The sequence below is a fragment of the Haliotis rufescens genome, unplaced genomic scaffold (assembly GCF_023055435.1).
Source record: "Haliotis rufescens isolate VD_foot unplaced genomic scaffold, xgHalRufe1.0.p SCAF_7, whole genome shotgun sequence".
NCBI lineage: Eukaryota > Metazoa > Mollusca > Gastropoda > Lepetellida > Haliotidae > Haliotis > Haliotis rufescens.
In genome coordinates this window covers 32,568,548-32,584,523 of record NW_025964361.1, presented here as the reverse complement: position 1 = coordinate 32,584,523, position 15,976 = coordinate 32,568,548, and the positions used below count along the sequence as shown (strand labels likewise).

Below are 15,976 nucleotides of genomic sequence, written 5' to 3'. Positions count from 1 at the left end.
GACTTGTTTTGTTTCTGTTGACTGCTGCATGTGTGAGCCAAGATACTCCCAGGTATAAATATTCTGGAGCAAAAATAATTTGAATGTAGAAATTGACTGAGGGAAGATAATAGTCATCATCCTGGGTATATTGTTCCACAGGAACCAATACTGCTGGTATATCTATTCCACTCGAACAAATGTTCAGGGGCAAACATATTTACTCTCACACTAGCCCAATAACTGTCATAACTAATTTATTTATCTGATAACTTTGATCATCAGCCTAGTTAGAAAAATTCATATGTAGAAATTGACCGAGGGAACAGGTATATTGTTCCACATGTTAAATGTTTGGCGTGGATACAGAGAATATGACATGAAGCCATAGTCGGTAATTATTGAACTGACATAGTGTCCTTGATTAACATATAGCATAACATCTCTCCACAACAACTATCTGCTAACAACAGGTGTTAGATAACATGAACATCATACAAAACACCACAAACAGCTGACAACAGGAGGTAGATAGCATGAACATTAGGGTTGGGATGATACACCTACTGTGCGATCCGATACGTATCATGATACTTGCATGTGCACTTTTCTGTGGTGCGTGAGCCACATTTTCACTGCCTATTTTCACTAGTAATTAGTGTTTGGTGTAACATTTTATGAAGAATACATTTAAGGTAAGAATCGATCCTTTTTACTTTGTGTGCTATTGTGATTGATACTTGTATCGAAGAAAAAAACCGTGATCAACCGATGCATTGGTGTATCGTCACACTACCAATGAACATCTATACACAACACAACTAACAGCTCACAACAGAAGGAAGATAGCATGAACATCTTTACACAACACAACTAACAGCTCACAACAGGTGGTTGATAGCATGAACATCTATACACAACACAACTTACGGCTCACAACAGGTGGTTGATAGCATGAACATCTATACACAACTAACATCTCCCAACAGGAGGAAGATAGCATGAACATCTATACACAACACAACTTACGGCTCACAACAGGTGGTTGATAGCATGAACATCTATACACAACACAACTAACAGCTCACAACAGGAGGAAGATAGCATGAATATCATACACAACTAACAGTTCCCAACAGGTGGTAGATAGCATGAACATCATACACAACTAACATCTCCCAACAGGAGGAAGATAGCATGAACATCTATACACAACACAACTTACGGCTCACAACAGGAGAAAGATAGCATGAACATCTATACACAACATAACTAACAGCTCCAAACAGGAGGTAGACAGCATGAACATCATACACAACCAACAGCTCCCAACAGGAGGAAGGTAGCATGAACATCTATACACAACACAACTAGCAGCTCACAACAGGAGTTAGATAGCATGACCACCACACACAACACAACTAACAGCTCACAACAGGAGGTAGATAGCATGGACATCTATACACAACACAACTAACAGCCCTGAACAGGAGGTAGATAGCATGAACATCATACACAACACAACTAACAGCTCACAACAGGTGGTAGATAGCACAAACATCTATACACAACACAACTAACAGCTCACAACAGGAGGGAGATAGCATGAACATCATACACAATACAACTAACAGCTCACAACAGGTGGTAGATAGCATGAACATCTATACACAACCCAACTAACAGCTCACAACAGGTGGTAGATAGCATGAACATCATACACAACACAACTAACAGCTCACAACAGGTGGTTGATAGCATGAACATGATACACAACTCAACTAACAGCTCACAACAGGAGGAAGATAGCATGAACATCTGTGCACAACACAACTAACAGCTCACAACAGGAGGAAGATAGCACAAACATCTATACACAACACAACTAACAGCTCACAACAGGAGGGAGATAGCATGAACATCATACACAATACAACTAACAGCTCACAACAGGTGGTAGATAGCATGAACATCTATACACAACCCAACTAACAGCTCACAACAGGTGGTAGATAGCATGAACATCATACACAACACAACTAACAGCTCACAACAGGTGGTTGATAGCATGAACATGATACACAACTCAACTAACAGCTCACAACAGGAGGGAGATAGCATGAACATACACAACTAACAGCTCACAACAGGAGGGAGATAGCATGAACATCTGCACAACACAACTAACAGCTCCCAACAGGTGGTAGATAGCATGAACATCATACACAACACAACTAACAGCTCACAACAGGTGGTTGATAGCATGAACATGATACACAACTCAACTAACAGCTCACAACAGGAGGAAGATAGCATGAACATCTGTGCACAACACAACTAACAGCTCACAACAGGAGGAAGATAGCACAAACATCTATACACAACACAACTAACAGCTCACAACAGGAGGGAGATAGCATGAACATCATACACAATACAACTAACAGCTCACAACAGGTGGTAGATAGCATGAACATCTATACACAACCCAACTAACAGCTCACAACAGGTGGTAGATAGCATGAACATCATACACAACACAACTAACAGCTCACAACAGGTGGTTGATAGCATGAACATGATACACAACTCAACTAACAGCTCACAACAGGAGGGAGATAGCATGAACATACACAACTAACAGCTCACAACAGGAGGGAGATAGCATGAACATCTGCACAACACAACTAACAGCTCCCAACAGGTGGTAGATAGCATGAACATCATACACAACACAACTAACAGCTCACAACAGGTGGTTGATAGCATGAACATGATACACAACTCAACTAACAGCTCACAACAGGAGGAAGATAGCATGAACATCTGTGCACAACACAACTAACAGCTCACAACAGGAGGAAGATAGCACAAACATCTATACACAACACAACTAACAGCTCACAACAGGAGGGAGATAGCATGAACATCATACACAATACAACTAACAGCTCACAACAGGTGGTAGATAGCATGAACATCTATACACAACCCAACTAACAGCTCACAACAGGTGGTAGATAGCATGAACATCATACACAACACAACTAACAGCTCACAACAGGTGGTTGATAGCATGAACATGATACACAACTCAACTAACAGCTCACAACAGGAGGGAGATAGCATGAACATACACAACTAACAGCTCACAACAGGAGGGAGATAGCATGAATATATGAACACAACACAACTAACAGCTCACAGGTGGAAGATAGCATGGACATCTGCACAACACAACTAACAGCTCCCAACAGGTGGTTGACAGCATGAACATCTGCACAACACAACTAACAGCTCACAACAGGTAGTAGATAGCATGAACATCTATACACAACACAACTAACAGCTCACAACAGGAGGGAGATAGCATGAACATCATACACAACACAACTAACAGCTCACAACAGGAGGGAGATAGCATGAACATCATACACAACACAACTAACAGCTCACAACAGGAGGGAGATAGCATGAACATCTATACACAACACATCTAACAGCTCACAACAGGTGGTAGATAGCAAGAACATCTATACACAACACAACTAACAGCTCACAACAGGAGGGAGATAGCATGAACATCATACACAACACAACTAACAGCTCAAAACAGGTGGTTGATAGCATGAACATCATACACATCCAACAGCTCACAACAGGTGCTTGATACCATGACATCTATAACACAACCATCAACTCACAACTAGTGGCATGGGCAAATACTAACAGTTGCATGTGTTGATTCAAGTCTTAAAGACCTAATATGTGAACTATGTTATAGGTTCATGCCATATCTGGCAACCAGACACACAACAGGAAAACTTCAGGAATTAAGATTTTTATCCAACATCATACTTTTGAACTGGCCCCCGTAGAGGATATAATTTCTATCAACTTCATTAACAAAGTTCTGTCAGAAAGCTCTACGAAGTTTACCTATATTGTATCTAACGGGTTATGGCCACCTTTCACAGTGCAGCCTTTTACAGCATACAGGAACTAGCTTGGGGCCCCAATTCTTAGTTCCAGGGTCCTGTTTCATAAAACATCCAAGCACTAAGTTGATCATAGCATTTATTTGCAAGGATATGAAAACACTAAGAGTGCTTTGTGAAGAGAACCCAGAAGGATATGACAATTATACTTATATGTGACCAGAAAGATATGACAATTATACTTGTAGGTGACCAGAAGGATATGAAAGTTATACCTATAGGTGACCAGAAGGATATGACAATAATACTTGAAGGTGAAACTTTTTGAATTATAAAACTCATTGAACTGATACATTGTACCAGCTAATTTCTTTTTTCTCAAATTATTTTCTTAAAATATGAAGCTGACTGCATGATTTACTGGAGATCTAATCATATTTTACGAGTGCTTCAAAAGGAGGCCGAAGGTTTCAATTGTTCTTTTGTGTTAACAGGTACTATATTTCAATGGTACCATATGTTCCTTAATTTCAAATGCATTTGATCCATTTCCATAGAAAACCTTAAGTTAAGGCAGTGAAACCCATGGTTACGGATATTGTGTTGACAGACTAAGGGTCGTTATCCGGAATTGTGTTGAAAACATCACTAAATGGATTAGATATAGTGTGTAATACGTTTACACTTAAATACACGATCACCTATAAAACTTAATTCAAGAAAATGAAAATGGGGCTCTGCGTATCCCAGTAAGGGCATTACATACAATAAAGTCTCGGGAATAGATTATATGGAATATGACGGCCTCGCTGACTATCGTTTGGATGTCCTACGCGTTGTTACTTCAACAACCAATTCATCAGAATGAATTATTTGATCCTAATTAATATTACCCTTACTCTGTATACAGGCATTCTTAACACTTCTACACGCATGCATATATGGTGAGTCTCTGTGTATGTGTGTGTGTGTGTTGTGTGTGTGTGTGTGGGGGGGGGGGGGGGGGGGGGGGGGGGGGGAGAGAGAGTCCTGTCTCAATAGGAAAGAAACAACTGTACAATGTACATGTTTGTTGTTTATCGAGAAGAAATCGAACCTAAAATCGGCCAATATGGTGCTAAACCAACGAACGAGACCTATCTATGCCTCTATTACTCAGTATCCGCTTAAAAGGAACAGTCTTTTGTAAACTGCTAGTAGGCAAAACAGAGCAAATTAGATATTAGGAAATCACATATTCGGCGTTTGGTCAATTACCGATATTTGATCATTGTGTTCAGAGAATTCTGCCAGGACTATAAGATTATATCTCCTTCACAGTCTTTGCACAAACTACTTTGAAAATTGAGAGGTGGGCAGGGATATTCTACACCTCTCACCAAGATTTAGTACGATACATTTACCGATACAAGAACGCATGGGAATAGGTATGAAAACGGCCTTAGCTTACACTACAACTGCCTTTCTACAGCACCCGCAACTCATTCTTACATTTCACCATGAATGCGGAAGGTGATACTTTCCCCGCAACTCGGAACATTCTGACCAGCAAAATACACCCCTTTATCTACTGACCACGTTATTCACAGGGAAAGTCCAGCACAACAGGGCTTTCTTAGAATGGAGCCCACGCGACCAGGGACAGTTGTGTGTAAATCATGTCCAGGCACCTTGGTCGTCCAGGTATAACCTCGTACTAGGATTACAGACATATTTAAACTGTCAGGCAAAAGAAATTTTACGTTTGAACATTGGATTGGTTTCTAGATACGGAAACTTTTCCCAACTTTAAATTATAATGTGTCGTAATTAAAATAAAAAAAATTCTTTAAAGATTGCTGTAAATTAATCACCGAAACACAACCAACACGTGTGTTTCTGAAAGCTCCGATTCTGGTCACGGTGATCTCTTTAATCGTGAAAGTTTGATGTACCTGCAAGTTGGGTGCAACACGACGTTACTTGGAACCTAGGGTATAAAAGCTCTGGAGCTGTCCTTTGTTGCACCAAAAATCAGCGTAAACAACCAACCATGTCAAGGCTATCGAAAGAAGAGAGAGAGAGAGAGAGGGGGGGGGGGGGGGGGGGGGGGGGGGAAGAGGGGGGGGGGGGGCAATAGGTATGATACAGATGGGAGCTACACACGACCATGTGTCAAGATTGTTTGGTTGTTCGTTTGTTGTTTAACGCCACACTCAGCAATATTCCAGCTATATGATGGCGGTCTGTAATAAAATCGAGACTGGACCAGATAATTCAGCGATTGACATCGTGAGCATCGATCCACGCAATTGGGATACGATGACATGAGTGGTAGACCATCCCTCACGACCCCCAGCGAAGACAGGTATCTACGTGTCATACACGTTAGGAACAACTTCGTCAGTGACATCATCGTCAGCAACTTCCCTTGTACACCCTGTCAGTCTAAGAACGGTATATCGAGGACACAACGTCAGCATCGACGTCAAAGATTGAGGCGGGCAGGGACCGTCAGCCAATTAAAGAACAGAAACTGGGAACGGGCAATCTTTTCTGACTTAAGTCGATTCCAGCTTTTCAGCCTTGATGTCAGACTTCGTGCTCACTGTCGACGGGGAGAGCGAACGACACGTTGTTGCATCCATGAGGTCGTGCCATTCAGCGGCGGTAGCGTCATGGTTTTCGAGCGTTATCTGTGGACAGCAGAAAACGGATCTCGGATCAACGCCAATCTCACGACACAACGCTACGTGGATGAGGTAATTCGTTCAGGTTTTCATCCGTAGCTGCAACAAAACCCTTGGACCATATTCCACCAAGACAACAACCGATCACACACAGAGCGAATCACCATGAACTCTCTCAACGCCAACAATATGAAGGTTTTGCCCTGACCAGAACAAATCCCCTAACAAATCTCCAATATCATTTGGAACGTAAAATTAGAGCAGGACAGGTTCCTGTGATGACTGGGTAAGGTTTCTTGCAAACACTTGTAGAAAAAGGAATGGCGCCGCATTCCACCTCAAGTCATTCGACGTCTGACGTACTCCACTCGCCGTCATGTGAGAGCCTGTATTGATGCCCCTGGTGGGAACACACGATGTATCATCCAAAACTGGCTCCCACAGAAGATATCGCTTGGATGAGATCAAGCGATTTATTACTTGCCCGTGAAGAGATCACCCGTTTAATAAACATGCAGCTGTATTACACATTGCGTGCTTATGTACTCTCGGAACACGTTTTACGAACAAATATTGAAGCTCTCGACATCCCTTGGCTTATTCAACGACATTGCGGGTGGAGATGATAGATCACTGAGAGGAGGTTATGCACACTCGATGACCCCAGCAACCTTTTTGCTAGGCAGACGTCACATGGCATTGTTTCGCCGATGGATCTTGCAACAAAATTCCACAAATTACGTCATCGGGTATTGTGACGTGATTGTAAACTTTGAGTTTCAAGGCCCCGTTCCACAAGGCGATCGTTCTGTAGCGCAATGACAGTCGTTGGTCTAAGTTAAAGTATGTGAGTTGCGATAACCTTAGCGCTACGATAGTTTTGTGGAACGGACGCCTGAATTCTGAAGGTAGACCGTTGTATGGTATTAAATTCAAACGTTTCAACTTTTGACGTGTTTGAAGTATTATTATGTTGAACTCAATTGGATTATGCCGTGGGTCGTGTAGGTGTCAGCCTATTCACACTCAACAGCATAATTCTAAAAAACGTTATAAATGGCAAGTAATAAATAAAATACTAAACTCGCTCCCGTGTAATACAAATTTTATGAAACTCGTGAATAGTTGTCGTATCTGACTCGCTTTCGCTCGTCAGATACCACAACTATTCACTCGTTTCATAAAATTGGTATTACACGGGAACTCGTTTAGTATTCTATATATCTACACTGTAGAGCGATATCTACATTGTAGATATCGCTGCAATGAAATTGCATCACAATGCTTTGCAGACCATTGTGACGTCACAATCAAAAGACATCACCAATGGCTCTGCTCCTGAAGCTGTTAGCAGTACGTTTTACAATGAAGACACTGCTTATTACTGTCTACACACTGAAAAAATTGGAAGAATGATGTTGGATGATAAATAAAATCTCACCCTCGTGTCTTTTGATATCAAATATATCAACACTCGTTGATATCTTTGATATCAAAAGACACGAGGGTGAGATTCTCTTTATTGACAAACATTGTGATCATGTTGTCACCATGACTGACCTTAAACGGTTTACTAAATACATTGTTGAATGATCGAATACCGGACAACTTAAACCACCCTCATATGTGCCCCCATATACGCTTTATTTTATCAACTTACCCTTCAATAATTTCTCATGTTTATGCAAAATAATGTATTTGGCAATTACAACTGTCTTTTCTCTTCTCTCAACGATCGTGATATCTCGCTTCGTATGGTTTCTTTTGTCAGTGGGGCGATTGGGTAGCCTAATGGTTAAAGTGTTCGCTCGTCACGCCGAAGACCTGGGTTCGATTCCCCACATCGGTACAATGTGTGAAGTCCATTTCTGGTGTTCGACGCCGTGACAATGCCTGACTATTGCTAAAAGCGGCGTAAAACAATACTCACTGTCTCTTTAACCAGTGAGTGTACATGAGCATGCTCCTTCTTACCGAAGTGCCACACTTGTGCAAGCAACTAATGAAACAGTTCCAAGATCGACCATGTATACCTTACGCGATATGGCCCTCAAAAAGAACCTTTTACAAACTACATTCGCTGTTTAAAGTGTTAAGTAAGTGAGTGAGCATTGTTTCCCGTTGTTTTGAGCAACATTTCAACCATAACTCGACATGACAGCAGGTTGGGACGATACTCAGGCGAATCGTCACAACATCTGGCATACTGTTGAAAGCTGGGGCGGTGGGGTATATTGTAGCCTTGTGGTTAAATCGTTTGATCATCACATGGAGTTTTGTTTTGTTTGTTGTTTAACGCCGCACTCAGTAATATTCCAGTTATATGACGGCATTTTGTAAATATTCGAATCTGGATCAGACAATCCAGAAATTGACACCCTGAGCATCGATCTACGCTATTGGGATACGATGACATGGATCAACCAAGTCAGCGACCTAACCGCCCGGTCCAGTAAGTCGACTCTTACGACAAGCATAGTTGCCTGTAACAGCAAGTATGGGCTGCTGAAGAACTATTTTCTACCTGGATCTTCACGGGTCTCCCCCACATGGGTACAATGAGTGAAGCGCATTTGTGGTGTTCACCACCGTGATATTGCTAAAAAGCGGCGTAGCATACTCATGCACTCATTCTTGAAAGTTGCATTAAATCCTATTCCACTCACTTACTACAACCTTAAAACGTTACTTTTCTGAATTTATGACCATGGTATATACTATGTATTCCTGCACTTACCTTACAGTTATTTTCAACGTTCCTCACAAGGCAAGAAATCACGTTGAAGTATATATTCTTCATGGGTAGTCTTCATTAAATAGTAGAAACATTTAATGATAAGTGTATCAGCTCATGTTTATCCCGATATATGGGAATTTTTCACCAGTTTTCTCAGATAATTGGCATTCCCGTCTGCTTCCATTCCTGGAGACTTGAATTAACGCGCATGAAAAGGTCGTGCAACGGAAATGAGCACCGATTGGTTTAACCCTTAACTTTGACATCACGTGACAATGCTGGCGAACACCTGCACCCATCTCATTCAAATCAGGTCTTAGTTCTCAGTTCTCGCTTAACGGTTTCCGCTTAGGAAAACTGTAATTACATACTAATCTAAGGCTTTATGGGATAAGCAATGATAATCGGATATATACATATATACAATTGTACAATTAATCACAAAATGGATTCAAATTATTTTGTTTTATTATGAAATTACTTTGAAATAAAAATTAAAATTAAGCGGGAAAATAAGTATTTTCTATTTGACTTTGACCCTGGATATTCCTGGAGTAAGCAAGATAACTCCATCAACCTTCTCATAACAGTTTTTAATTTCAGCATATTCCACTGGTTCGTTTTAACTAACAGTGGACTTTAGGATTCATGTACTGTCTATCATTCCATGCAGAAGTATCTGTTACACTGTTATTCTGCCTCATAGCATTCACTCACCTGATGAAGGAGTAAGCATATACTCAGTAACGTTGTGTTTCGTCATAATAAAGAAGTTGACATCCATAAATTCTCTGAATATCTAAAAATATTTTCTACTATCTAAATAATGTTTCAAACGAAATGTCAAAGGCTATTTAAAGTATTTTAGTCATCAAATAAGTCAAAATTTCAAATGTTTTTAAACATTAAGTTGCAGTACCACTGTATAATCGAAATATAGGATGAAAAGGATACAGATAATTTTCCTGCTAGACTATCTTTAAGTTTTAAATTCTGTCTCCTCAAAAGAACACATATATTTACATTTCTAAGATGCTTGGCTAAAAGATCAAAGGCGCCGGGAGTTTTAACTATAATAGTTCAGGGCAATACTATAATGTATTACACTACACATGGGGGTAGAGCAAACTTTATTTCTTAATTAAATATATTCAGTACTCTATGTATGTCTCTAAAGTTTGAAATACAATTATCTTTCGGATTTCGAAATTATGAAAAACAACAACATTCAGACTAATGAAATAGAACATCTTTGAATGGGGAATAAGTTGCTCAAATAAGCGGAGAGTGATATATATAAAATATATTGTTTTATGGTCTCTGATGTAAATCACAAATGCATGTCGCAGCATGTCGCATACATTATTTCGCTGCAAAATGCTGCTGCTGACTTGGTTGGTGCACGTCATCGCATCCCAATTGCGTGGATCGATGCTCATGATGTCAATCCCTGAATGGTCTGGTCCAGACTCGATTATTTACAGACCGCCGTCATATAGCTGGAATATTGCTGAGTGCGGCGTCAAACAACAAACAAACAAATGCTACAGGGGTAAGGATATTGTAGGAGCGCTTCAATCAATTTTGTTCTTTGCAACGGCGATTATTGTAATGTTACCATTTTCAAAATCAAACTTTACTTCAATACAAACATGTGTCTCTAAAATGTCTATTAAGATATTGTAAACGTTTGAAAGCAATGAATTCATAGTGTCATTACTCATTAGTAACATACACTGAATTGGATGGTGATTTCAAGCTATTTTCCGGATTTTAACCTGTCAAGGGCAGATCACTCTAGTCTACGATCCCCCTTGCTCCCTGTTTTTTTATTATTTCCTTCTTCCATATTCTATAGTGGTAGTTTCACAAGATTGCTGTAGTTGTCTGGTTCAGCGCATATGAGCATGCAAGTGATCTGAGTTGAAAGATAAATATTGCCCTCATCAAATCATCGAATGTCATCGCATGATTCGATCACTACTGGCATAGTAACTATTTTATATTTTTGAAATTAGTCTGCTAATGAAATGAGGCCGTATGTCATGATCCAATGTTAGCAGGAAATATTGCTTGTGAGATTACACAATATGTCCTTCAAGATATTGCTTTTATAATCACACATTGGGAGAGTAGTGCACTTTAGCGGGCGCACTTTTTCATATCCAATTAGCGCTGTGGGGGCTCGAATGCGTTAATTAATTAATTAATGGACCACGGGCGCCATCACATGTAATCAGTGCATGTTTAACAGGTCATTAGAATCCCCATCAACATGCATGCGTTATTCAGTAAGCAATGAATTGCGCATGCTCTCCCATTCATCTTTTCTTGAAACCACACCCCCCATTGTTTATGTCAACATGACCGACCAATGGGATTGACCGGATTAATGCTTGAAAAGGTAAGAATGTATGGCTAACCCTTGCCCAAAGCAAGCTAACCCTAAGGACCGAGAACAGGTGTTTGATCGTAAAGATGTGTAAGTTTCCCTAAGACCAAGAACGGGTGTTGGATCGTAAAGATATGTAAGTTTCCCTAAGACCGAAAATGGGCGTTTGATCGTGAAGCGAGAGTCACCAGAGCGTGAGGCACGGTAACGGTATATCGAGACAGCGGTGGCACTATAGCGCGGTAATTGAGCGGATGGTAGAGCTCGGCTGCACCCGGTAAACTGCATTGTTGCCCACATTGCTCTATGGACATGCTCTTTAGGGTGAAGTTTGCATGTTGAAATCTTACCCATGGTTCTATTTTTCATTACCTTTTCCTGAAGAACATATCAGTGCAGTGGTATGAGAGTTAGAATACTGTACTTTAAATGAGGATGTGATTTGAGTTACATCAAAGCATAGTAAGGCCGACATTTTACATTAATTGTTTTATGGATCTGCCCAACGTAAAAATCAGGAAAGTAGAAGAAAAATAAAATTCTCAATTGAGATTTTGTTTAATTACCGCCAAATCTGAAACCCCATTTAACAATGTCTCGACACAAGATATTTAACTCACACCGACAGCAAGTTTACATAATGGGGGCTGCCTCCATGATCTAGTGGTAGAGCGTCCTCCCGGAGAGCGGAAGGTCCAGGGTTCGATCCCCAGCAGCGTCAAACCAAAAGATGTTGAAAGTTGGTACTTACTGTTACCCTGTCTGGCGCTTGGCATTAAGGGGCTAAAACAAGGACTGGTTGGCTCAGAGTCAGTATAATGTGTCTGAGTGGGGTGTTCATGTTAAACTGCGGCATGGTATCTCAGTGAGCTAGCACTATAAATAGGCATCAGTCCAGACTAGTACAAGCAGCCACACAAACACACACACGTACGTGCACATCGCTATATAAGTGCAATAATCTTGGACGCGACGTTAAGCCCAATTTCACTTCACCTTACAAAATGGGTCATCATGACGCTGAATTTAAGTTTTTATTTTTAATACTTACCAACCATATGTTTTGACAAAAGACCAAAACAATAATTGAAAGTCCTCTTCTTTCTTTCTTTCATTCTTTGACCACTGAGAAGCAAAATCTGTTTATCATTTAACTAAAGCATTTATCCTTGACATAAGCTTATGACATAAAAACATGTATGTCATACCCCAATGACATAAGTATGCAAATTAGATAACCGGAAGTGGGACTTTTTTTGCCGGTGCACGTGAGTAGGTGTTTACAAACAACATGGATACCTTTGATGTTGGAGACATTATTTCAATTATTCAGCAAAAGTCTGTTCAAGTATTTTGTTTAAAATAATCCGAGGAACTTTTTTTCTCAGCGAAGGAATATGTCATAAAGGAGTTAAGAGGTTGTTTATTTTGGTTTACACGGCTATGGAAAACATGTATCACTACGCACGATCTATACGTAAGATTTCGACAAGTTGCTGATGTTAATGTTTAATGCAATTATTCCTTAATTGGGAAGCAAAAATGTGAAAATGATAAATAGAATTCATCACGAGTGTTTTTTAATATGGGAAATATCAACCTCGTCCCGTTAATCGGTATTTGCCTCGCCAAAGGCTCGGCAAATACTGATTAACTAAGACTCGGTTGATATTTCCCATATTAAAAAACACTCGTGATGAATCCTCTATAAAGCAACTAATAAGAAGAAGGCCTGACACTGCAACATGATGCTACTTATAGCATGCTATAACATCATGAGGAAAGGTCACCACTGTTACACTCGGGCAGTATTGCTCAACAGATTAAACACTTGACCTATTTACCATTTTAGCGAAATAGATTGAGGCTTTTCTTTCAACCTGCCGAAGACACGTGTTCAATTCCCCACATGGGTACAAGGTGTTGTTTCCCCTGCCATGATATTGATCGAATATTGTAAAAAGCAGCGTAAAAACATCACTCACTCACTCACTCACTCACGCTTTCAACCTTGGGTTTTGAATTTAGAGAACAGAGGTAAATATAATATTTTGCTAGTGATTCACAAAGATATCGAACAGTAACAAAAAGTAACTTTGCCACAAATGTTTCAGTTGAATGAAAACAGTGGATTTGCGAAGTTATGCGCCTCCATTATTGCAAGATATCTTCTCAAACGTCAGCATAGTCATCAAATTAACAAAACCTGTGCAGTGTTTTGATGATGCAGATAGATGAAGAGTCACAATTACAGTGAATGTACAGTAGTCAGGATTATATCCCAAGCACAATCACATTACACCAGTTCTCAAGGATCTTCACTCCCTACCGATACAAGAAAGATTCACCTACAAAACCCTGTTTAACAACCTACCACTGCATAGCTGGCATATCACCAGGTTATATGTGCGACTCCCTGACCATCTACCAACCTACCAGATCATTAAGATCTCAGAATGAACATACATGTATATTAATGGTCCCAACAGTCAAGGGCTGGGACGAGTCCAAATTTACTACCCGAGTGCCCACACCCCTATTACCCGACGCTACCCGGGTACCCGCTGTTGGTGTCAAGAGATAGGTACAAAATGTCCGATTGGGAATAGTTTGACAGTAGCCTCTTTTAACAGTATTACAGTTATATCACGGCGTGTCAGCTTAATGTGGGAGGAAAGCCCGAATGGATGCAGGTCTCAGACGTTTATCACTTCGGTGAAACCCACGAGCATGAGTATGGTGCTGACAAACCTAGAAACATAATCAGGGCGAACCGGGATTCGAACCCACAATCATAGGTTTCTGGCGTGCCCAAGGGACGCAACTCTGCACAGCAAATCACGTTGCCTTAGATGACTGGGCCACCCGTAGTGCTTTTATGAAGTCTTACAACACTAAGCCTTGTACCAACCATTGGATTGGATCAGGGCTCAGAACCTGATCCCCCCCTCCTGTTGCGACCAGCATTGTTTGCTGGATAACTTGTTTGATAGGCATTACTTAGAAGTTGGCGGATGACAAGATAGACACAATTTTATGGATAACAACTTCTTTAATACTGTAAAAAGCGACGTTTCGGTATAGATCCTTATGCCGTTGTCAAGCAAGACTGTTGTCAAGCAAGCAAGCTCTGGGGAGCTGTCAGTCTTGCTTGACAACGGTATAAGGATCTATACCGAAACGTCGCTTTTTACAGTATTAAAGAAGTTGTTATCCATAAAATTGTGTCTATCTTATTGTTTGCTGGAGACCTATTATAAACCAGGATCCCTATGGGGCGACCAGCTTGGGTTGCTGGGGACCTATTCTAGCCCGGAATCCCCACGGGACTTGTCAGCATAGGTTGCTGGGGACCTATTCCTTCTGGCCGACCAGCTTGTGTTGCTAGGGACCTATTATAATGCGAGATACCTCAGGAGGGGGGGGGACCAGCTTGGGTAGCTGGGGACTTATTCTAACCCTTGATCCCTACGAGGGAGCAGATTGTGTTGCTGGGGACCTATTATAACCAAGGATCTCTACAGGGGGGAACCAGCATGGGTTATTAGGGACTTATCCCTATGGGGAGGGGGGTGACCAGCTTGGGTTGCTGGGGAGCCGTACTAACCCAGAATCCCTACAGGGTGACCAGCTTGGATTGCTGGGGAGCCGTACTAACCCAGAATCCCTACAAGGGAACCACCTTGGTTGCTCGGGAGCCGTACTTACCCAGAATCCCTACAGGGTGACCAGCTTGGGTTGCTGGGGACCTGTACTAACCCGGGATCCCCACGGGGCGACCAGCTTGAGTTGCTGGGGAGCCGTACTAACCCGGGATCCCCACGGGGCGACCAGCTTGAGTTGCTGGGGAGCCGTACTAATCCCGGATCCCTACAGGGTGACCAGCTTGGGTTGCTAGGAGCCTTTACTGCCCCGGGCTCCCTACGGGGCGACCAGCATGGGAAGGAAAATCTATACCAAACTAAAACTCATGAGTGAGAAAATATGTACTTAGTTATGTTAAGAGGGATGGACCTGGTTATTGTGCTTCTAAAACGAACACATGGTGGCCAATGGACACAGGGTATTGATCATATTGGAATGGAGAAATAATACTCTGGATAATCAAGGATGTCAGTTATCATGGTGTAAATGCAATACTGTTCAAACTCTCAGAATGTACAGGTGTTATAAAAATTATTTTACAAAGATTCTTCATTGTATGCACAAATTTGACACCAAACCCTGTTGCCATGGTTACATGCCACGTTAACACTGCTTC

The 15,976-nt window shown here is 41.1% G+C and overlaps 1 protein-coding gene across 4 annotated transcripts in view; it reads left to right on the top strand.

Annotated features, from left to right (window-relative positions):
• Positions 1 to 11,134: 11,134 nt before the first annotated feature.
• Positions 11,135 to 15,976, top strand: part of LOC124146019 — a 36,043-nt gene continuing 31,201 nt past the window's right edge. For 3 of the 4 annotated variants that reach the window (XM_046516049.2, XM_048387675.1, XM_046516047.2), the window contains exon 1: positions 11,135 to 11,727. The gene's annotated coding sequence lies outside the window, so the exon portion shown is untranslated. The remainder of the gene's footprint in view (positions 11,728 to 15,976) is intronic. The other variant, XM_046516048.2, reaches the window with a different exon arrangement.